The 8754-nt window shown below is 43.6% G+C and overlaps 1 pseudogene; it reads right to left on the bottom strand.

The window, feature by feature from the left end:
- Positions 1-3214: 3214 nt before the first annotated feature.
- Positions 3215-3345, bottom strand: LOC145273928 (U2 spliceosomal RNA; annotated as a pseudogene).
- Between the last annotated feature and the right edge of the window lie 5409 nt (positions 3346-8754).

Below are 8754 nucleotides of genomic sequence, written 5' to 3'. Positions count from 1 at the left end.
AGTACTGACTTTTAAAGTTTAAAAAAAAAATGATTTTGGATGCGATTAGTTAGAATCACAACCAAAACTTTTAGTGCTCCAGACGCATCTCCTACCGATAGTCATCGAGAGATGGATAAAAAAAAGAATTACTATTAAATAACTTGAAGAAATTAATTGAATTTTGGCATGTACAGAAAGAAGTAAAATATGTCAGCAAGTTGAAATGAATATTTTGCATTTTAACTTGTTGTGTACGTTATTCATCCATCCAAACAAAGATTTTATTCATTATGAACAATCATTGACGTACGATTACTATTTCCTGTTAATTTCAGTGTTATGTGAGCAGTAGTTTAAGAGTATATTGATTAAATATCTATAAACAGACAGACACACACGTACACTCATACATCTAGTGTTTTAGTTATATAGATATTGGTATTTCATTAAATCATTTTGTAGCAGTCACCATAAACTATTCTCTTATGGATTAATGCTCCTATGCTAACTGACGCGGCCATTCACTGACCAGTCAGCTATTAGGGTGCATTAATCCTATATGACCTTTAAGGAACTAATTACTCCTGTTAGGAACTAGCCAATAGCCAGCAGAGGAGCTCTGACCACCAAAGAAGACGGACCTCTCTCCTCTCATTCTGTCCACTGATTCCCCCAGGCTGTGACTGCTTCACTGAAAACCTCCACTGAACAACTTGAGGACACTCCAAGTTTCTGCCTCCTGACACAAGGACATCCTAGAACTTTCTATTCCTTTTCTTTCTTTCACTTCGGACACAGTCTTTTTTCTTTCGAAATAAACCATTTCGTTGTTTTGTTCTAAAAAGAAGTGTTGATTAATTACTCTATGGTTTTGTGTTGCAAATTAATCTTTTATTAGGGATTTTGTGCACTCCCCGCATAAAAATTACCTAAAAAGTTTGTCATTTGTGAACTCATGACAAAACGATTAACATTGTGGAAACATAGATTAATCAATGTAAGGCTTTTTTGACATTTGTATAATTTCACTTATAATAGCTCGACATATGTATTGAGCACTTTTGAAATTTTTTTTTTTTTTTAGTTTAATACATTTGAACTTATTTAATTTGCACACACACAGACACACACACACACACACACATATATATATATATATATATATATATATATATATATATAAATGTATATAAATGTATATAAGTAGTGTCAATATTTGCACTTGTAATATGTTTTAAATTGTTCCTTTAAACTCTTAAATATATATTGTACAACAAGAGCAAATGAAAATTAGCTAGTTAGAATCAAAGTTCATATATCAACTTAAATACAATCCAGGTCCGACTTTTAAAATCTGACAACATAACTTTACGTGTTAGATATATGAGTCCAATCTTGATTTGGTCAACTGAAACTGTTGATAGAAGCAGAGCGAAAGCAGAAAATTTGATGCTGGCTATTGATAATAGAGCAACCCGAGAAGACAAAATGTCCGTCCAATTCTCATAAATCAACAAAGAGCATCTCCAACCCAAATGTTAAATTCATACTAATCAAACTTTACCAACAGAAAAACTTAGCACGCAGTAAGATAGAATTTTCTTTTCACCGCACCATTGCCAAAGTTTCAACAACGCACTTATTTTCAGCAGTTATAATTTATTTACCTCTGTTTGACATTGTTTTATTTCTGTTGTAGGTTAATCTGATATACCTAAATAATAACAATGGACTTGCCCAGAGACTATAAATATAGTTACTTTTATAACACATTATGGCGTAGCGATTCGCACCATTCATTTAATGTTGGGTTGCACTTGCTATCACTTGCCAGTCAAGGTTTCAACCTCGACTATCAATCCAGCAGAAACTGTGTCATTTTGATGGCCTTTTGTCTGGTAGGCTAAAGTATTTGTTCTGCATAGTCCTAGGAGGTCCACTCTCTCAGGCCTTGCCTGACGTCTTTTAGGTGGAGTAAATTTATTACTTACTGCTTGAGGTGCCCAGATTGAAGAATATCAATGGGGCTGCCCAGGCAACTTTTAAAAGGCAAGAATGCTCCTCCTTTAAGGTGCTGGCTTAACTTTTCCCACTTTCTGATTTTCACATTTTCCTGTGGTGGAAAGCAAATAAATACTGGTAGCAATTTGTGCCATTCATCTGATGCCGTGTTGTGCTTCCAGTCAAGTTTGACCTCAGCAATCAGTTTGACAGAAATCAGATCTTTTTGGTGGCCTTTTATCTGACAGGCTAAGGCATTTGCTCTGAGTAGTCCTAGAGTGTCCACTCTCTCAGGACTTACCTTCTGTATTTCGGGTGGAGTACATTTATTGCTTACTGCCTGAGGTTCTTCTAGCAGAGAATGTTAACAGGGCCATTTAGGCAATTTTTGAATTGAATCAAGCCTGCACGTTAGGAGTGCAGGCTTGATATTCCCCACCTTCCAACCTTATGCTCCATCTTCCTGCACTGGAAAGAAGTAAATACTGGTAGTGATTCATGGCAGTTATGGCCCTAAAATCATGACGTGTAATATACTTTTGCTAATACACCTTTTTTTTGTGCTTGTCTTGGTTATTACGGACATGCAAGGCTGCAAAACTGGTGACAAGGGATTCAAAACTTACACCGCTTACACTGGAAGCAAAGTATTCAAGACTTAAATTGTCACAACATTAGGAACAAGGATTCACGAACTACGCTTCAGAACACTAAAGTTGAGAATTTATTCGAACAATACCTAAATCCATGTTACACACATTGGAAGTAAGAATTTAAAATCTACATTCTACAATCCTGGAGACAAGATACACAAATTTTATTCAGTCTAACATTTTTCTTTTCGACCATCTAATCACACTATTTTTGATGACAATAAATTCGAATAAATTAAAAAAAAAAAAAAAAAAAAAAAGACTCAAGTTCCATATACACTGGCAACGAAATTGTCTAAAATTGTTGGATTAATAAAAAAAAAAAAAAAGAAGACATTTTGAGACAGCAAGGAGTTTCAATTATACTGAATTTTAACAAAGTTTAAAAGACAAGTTTCAACAGTGAAGGATGAAAAGCAAAATTAAAAAAATAATGTAAAAAGGTTTGTCTTTTTATATCGTTAACAAAGTAAATTAGTTGTGTATAAAATAATTTTTTTTGACACTAAGCAGATGCATCAAAAACAAGGCGATAGCCATTAGTCGCGTGCTTTCGTGTAATGAATGAATGCGTGAATGTAGGATTAACATGAAATTAATACAGAAAAGTGATCTCCCACTTTATATCACAAAGTTACAAACATAAGTACAGCATGAAGTAAGAACAGATACTACACTTTGATCTTGGCCAAAAGGCCAAGAAAAGGGTATTTATTTGCTCTCCCACCGAGCAAATTAGGCACAAGGCCGATTTTTAATGTGAGGAGTAAAGGGGAAATGGGGGCCAACTCCTCGGAGAGTAAGGGAGCTGGATAGTGACAATTGGTATGAAGGGTTGCCCCTACATTGACCAAGGTCTTATATGTGGAGTTGCCCCCACCTATGGTCTTTGCTTGCAGTATCTACCGGAACAGATACTACACTTTGATCTTCATATTTAATTTATTCCGTTTAAAGAAAAAATTACAATTAAAAAATTTCAATATAAAATTAAAAAAGTAAAATCTCCAAAAGACAAAACAAATTTAGGCACAAGGCCCTATAAGATCTGGAGAGGGGATTGTTGCAGGGTCTTTGTAACTAAAGTAAAAATTGGAGTCTTTGGCGACTTACTCTTGACTGGCAACATTTACCACAATACCTCATTCACTCTGTGGAATATAAAGCTAACTAATGAATTCCCAGCGTTTAAGCAAAAAGCATATATTTACAATTTCTGTGTGTGTGTGCATCTTTTTTTTTTTTTAATTAAAATAAGTGTGTATGTGTGTGTGTGAAAAAAGTTCAATTCATTGGAAAAATAAAAGTTCTTAATTTGGTAACAAATACTTCATGTTGGGGAGTGGGGAAAACAACCTAGAAAAAAAATGATCAAATAAAATTGCCTCGTGCATTGTTAGTAATGTCTCTCCCTGAGCTAATCTAAGTAGTTAGATCACCTACTGTTTTCTGGGGCACCGAAAACAAGCAGGGAGATCCCTAGTGGGGATTGGGGTGGATTCTTATCGGGTATTGGGGAAAAAATAAATCAAACATCAAAAAGCAGAAAAAGGGGAATGGGGATGTGGTTGAAGGTGACCTCCTAGTAAGGGTTGACCAGGGGTGACAAAACAAAAGAGGGGGGGAGTAATGGTAGGGTAGCCTCGGAAGGTTCTCTAGTGCCAAAACAAACAATCGGGGGATCTCATTTGTACCACCAGTCAAGAGTCTCTTTAATTTTTTATTGCTAACCTAGCGGGATGGGTTCCGTAGGACCCAGTACCGCCTGTGCCATGCCTATGGTGGTAACACAAATTCAAACTTGGCGCCTCGTCGGATGCACAAGCTAGTGTCATGCACCCACCGCCTGTCAAAGACCACTCGAGGCAACCTCTTCCAATCGCATCTGATCTTTACTTTAAGCAGATGTTTAAAGTAGACAATCAGATCCCGATCCGGAACAGATATCCCTTCGCGGACTAGCTTGAGGCGTGTGATCCATATGACCATTCTCGCTACTGCTAGGATCGCCAGAAAACGCATTCTTTTCTCCCGAGGCAGCGGCGGATCAATGTTCTCCACAAAGTATGACTCGCCAAGTTCAAGCAGCTGCGTGGCATCGATGCGAGCTGTTACCTCGTTGACGTACCCTAGGAAGGTCTTAAGCCTGCTGCAGCGGAAAAATGCATGACCGACCGTTTCCTTTATGCCTTGGTCACAGCAGAGGCAATAGACCCGGGTCTTTTCTCTGTGTAAGTGGAGTTCGTCAAAGAGGGGCAGTGCATTCCGGACAAGTCGCCAGGTAAGGAAAAATTCCGAGTTGGTAAGTGGGAGTGGACCTCTTCTAACGACATCCCTATCCGCTTGACTAGCGGTTCCTTTTTGCTACGCCCCACTAGCTCCCAATAAAGCCTGTTCCTAGACTGTTCGAGGACACTAGTCTCTGGCAACGCTCTAAGTGTGGACCGGCATTTGGCGTAGAATTTTTGTTCCCTCCTCGGTCTCCACCGAGCTTCGACCAAGGGGTCAGATGAGAGATTGGAAAACGAGCTTCCAACCGCAGTGACCCATGAAACGTCTACATACAGTGAACGGTTCAGGAAGGCCAACTTCTCTGTGTGCTTGTGACGCAGGAGATCGGGCAGTCCCAAGCCTCCCTCGCTCGGATTTCGAACAGAGACCTCTCTGCAAACATAATGCTTACCCTCGGTCCATAAGAGCGAGTCAAGCTGCTCCTGTAAGCTGATTCGTTTTTCTGCAGGGAGGGGAAGTACAGACAGATGGTAAAGGATGAGCGGAAAGACGTATGTGGCACACGCCTCCGCCCGACCCTTCAAGGACAATTTTCTTCGAATCCAAGTCTTGACAGAGGATTTGACCTTGGTCTCCACTTCTGACCAGTTTTTCTCCAGCTGGAGACCCGGTCCGAACCACGCACCAAGGATCTGGACCGGACCTGCATCGATACGAGGGCGTGCCCTTCCAGGTCATTTACTTTTCGAATGTACCCATCTGAGCCGCACATTGGAGCAGCCTTATGTGCAACAGCGTCTACATTAACAGCCTCGTTCGAGACTTTCATTAACCTAGTCCTAACTATCTGGCCCTCATATCACTCGCTAGCCAAGCGGTTGAGATCTTGTTTAGCTAGCGCTATCTCTAGGGGGTCCCCCCCTCCACCACCCAGGTCAGCCTATTCTCTATATGCTTCTTGATCTTAGCCTTATCTAGCGCGAGGCATTGGCTGTATTGGACCGAGAAGCATCTAATCTTAGCTTTCAGACTAACCCACCACTTACTCCCGGTAACTGCCCCCACTAATGTCTGCTGGATTAACTCTGTTACCTTCAACTGGTAGTTCTCCAGCTCCAACAAGGTGCTGTTGAACTTCCAATATCCAGCCAGTTTAGGTCTAGAGCTGAAGTTCTAACTGGCCATAACAAGTGTCCTAAAAAGTGGAACGTGGGGCAAGATATGAAGTTTACATCGCCTCTTCTGACTAACATCCGATCCAAGTAAGTACTTGAATGGGAAGGCACATTAGGATGCCATGTCCACATCTCCCGCCCCGGGTGATCCATGCGAAAACTGTCGACCAGGTCGCACGAAGCCATCAGGTCTGACAGACTGCTGTCATACCACACTGACCCGCTAGTCCCCATCGACCTTATCTACCTTAGGATCAAGGATGGCATTCCAATCACCCATTAAGACTACCCTCTCCAGATCATCCATAAAACCTTCCACCCGTCGAAAGAAGGATACCCTCTCCACAGTGGAATAAGGCGCGTAAACTGCGACTATCCAAACACACTGCTATTAATGGCAACATCGATGACAATCACCCACCCATCCTCATCCGTGTGAACAATATTCACTGACGCTGATAGGGTGCGATTTACTAGCAAGGAGATTCCACGACTATAGGTATTGCCATATGCTGCGTAAACATTGTAATTGTTCACCAGCACCTGACAATCCCCGTCACAATAAAGTGATGGAGGAGGTGGTTTTTTGGGGTCGTTACTCAACCTTTCTGAGGATGGATTGCGTGGTAGTTTTCTTGGGCGTCGGAGAGGGAGGGGGAAATTGCTCTGGATGTTTGGGGAAGTGGGATTTGGGGGGGGTTCAGCCTCGGCTGATTGGATATTATCTTTGCGGGTGGAGGTATCTCCCTTGGATCTCCTGCTTTTCCTCCTCTTCGTTGTTCTCTGCTGCTACTGCTGTTGTCTCTTCTGTGTCTGTGGCTGTCTCTAAACCCTCTGACGCGATCTCTTCCTCAGAGTCTTGCAGCTTCCTCTTATTAGAGGAAGAGGGCGCCTGAGTGTCCATCGGGGTGATTTTTGGTTGGGTTTTGGTCTTTATTGGTTTGGGCAGGTTTTTGCTGGGTCTGCCCTTCCTTGTGACCGTTGCCCAACCAGCTTTGGCTGCAGCTTGTACCTCTGCTGGAGTTTTGGTAGGGACTTTTCCCTGGGGGTTGGCTGGTTGCCTTTTAGGACAGTCCTTGGCCATGTGTCCCCTCAGCTGGCAGTGCCAGCAGTGAGGTTTTCTCCCCTCCACAATCAGCGTCATGGTCTGCTCTCCAAACTTGAGCATGGCTGGAACATTGTCGAAACTGTCCTTGCCCAGAACCATCTGAACTTTGGTCAAAATGTTGCATCGACCATGGGCTGGAGCGACTGCCTCCACCTCACCGTACTGACTCAGTATGGCCCTGACTTGTTTTCCGGTCATATAGCACAGGATGTTCAGTACTGAGACAATGGTGTTCCTCCCACCGATATATACTGGCTGGAGCCGAATGTTCCTGCTTCAGTGTTCGGTCCTGGCCAGTCTTTTTGCATCCTCCTGGCTGAGGAGCAGAATGTCCCACATGGCGAAACTTCTGCATATATAGCTTGCTGGAATGTTCAAATCAATGAGGATTTCCACCATGGTGTCTTTGTTGACACCCATTAAACTCCTGGTCTTGAGGTCGGAGGTGATCAGGGAGAGAACTTTCTTTTCCAATTTTTCGATCTGTCCCGGAAGGGGTATGAAGGTTGTTCCCTTCGTGACATCCTTGTAAGTGGAGTTGAAGAGTTCTCTATAATCATCGTGTGTCATCTGCTCCAGCTCCTGAGGGCCCCATGCTGTATTCTCATCCTGCTTGGTGTTGGACGGACTGGGGAGGGGATCGGCTGCCGCTGCTGCTGGCTCTGTTGTTGCTGCTGCTGTTGCTGCTGCTGCTTGGACCTTTTGTTTGGGGCTAACTCTGGCCAGTCCTCCTGTGGTGTCGTAGAATGGTTTTGGCCCATCTTCTGGCCCCTTTCCTTCCTTTTGCCTGGAGATTGAGTCATGGGATTTCTCCCATCAGGCTTTATTGTCGCTGGGTTGGTTTTCGGGGCTTTCAGTGGTGTCAGAGTGTTTTGGGGAGCTTTGGGCAGTCGAGGTACCTTATATCCACCCCCCTCGAGAACCTTATGTGTCCCTGAAAAGCGCTTGGGTTTTATGGGCAACTCCGTCTTCATCATCTTCTCCTTTGCGCGTTGGGGAGCTGCCCTCATGGGGAGTAGGTGCTGGGTGACCGGATGAGGGCTGGGAGACTGGGGGTGCCACGGGCTGTGGACCACCATTATTGCCTTCGGCTTCCTCATCTCCAACTTCTCTCTGTTCATCTGCCGGGAGGCTGTCCTCATGGGGAGCAGGTGGGGTCTTCTCCGGCCGACAAAGATTGAGGTGGAGAGGGGTTCATTGGGAGTGGTCCCCTGGAAAGGTGCCTCTTTCCCTCATCAGCCGCTTTTCTGGTCCCTTTCATCTTGGGATTGTCCTCTTGGGAAGCCTGGACGGGAGTGCTCTCCGACCGATGAGGATTGAGGTGGAAAGGGTGTCACAGGATATGTACCACCTCGTCAGTCGCTTCCTTGAATCCCCCGTCTTCTTGGGGAGCCGGGAAGCTGGATTGATTGCCCTCCTGTAGCTGGATCTGCCTTGGTCGCCGCAGGCTGCGGCCCTACACTGGCCTTCTCCTCCTCTTCATTCTTCTTGGTGGATGCCCTCTCTGATGGGGAGTACTCGAGGGGGGTGATGTGGCGCATTTGGGGTGGTATACACCTTTTTCCCTACATTGTGGAAGCAGAAACGAAACACCCGCCCTACC

Source organism: Euprymna scolopes, unplaced genomic scaffold (assembly GCF_053919585.1).
Source record: "Euprymna scolopes isolate OS-2025 unplaced genomic scaffold, ASM5391958v1 sca222, whole genome shotgun sequence".
Classification (NCBI taxonomy): Eukaryota; Metazoa; Mollusca; class Cephalopoda; order Sepiida; family Sepiolidae; genus Euprymna; species Euprymna scolopes.
Note: the sequence above shows the minus strand (reverse complement) of the source record. Positions and strands in the feature narration are given on the sequence as shown.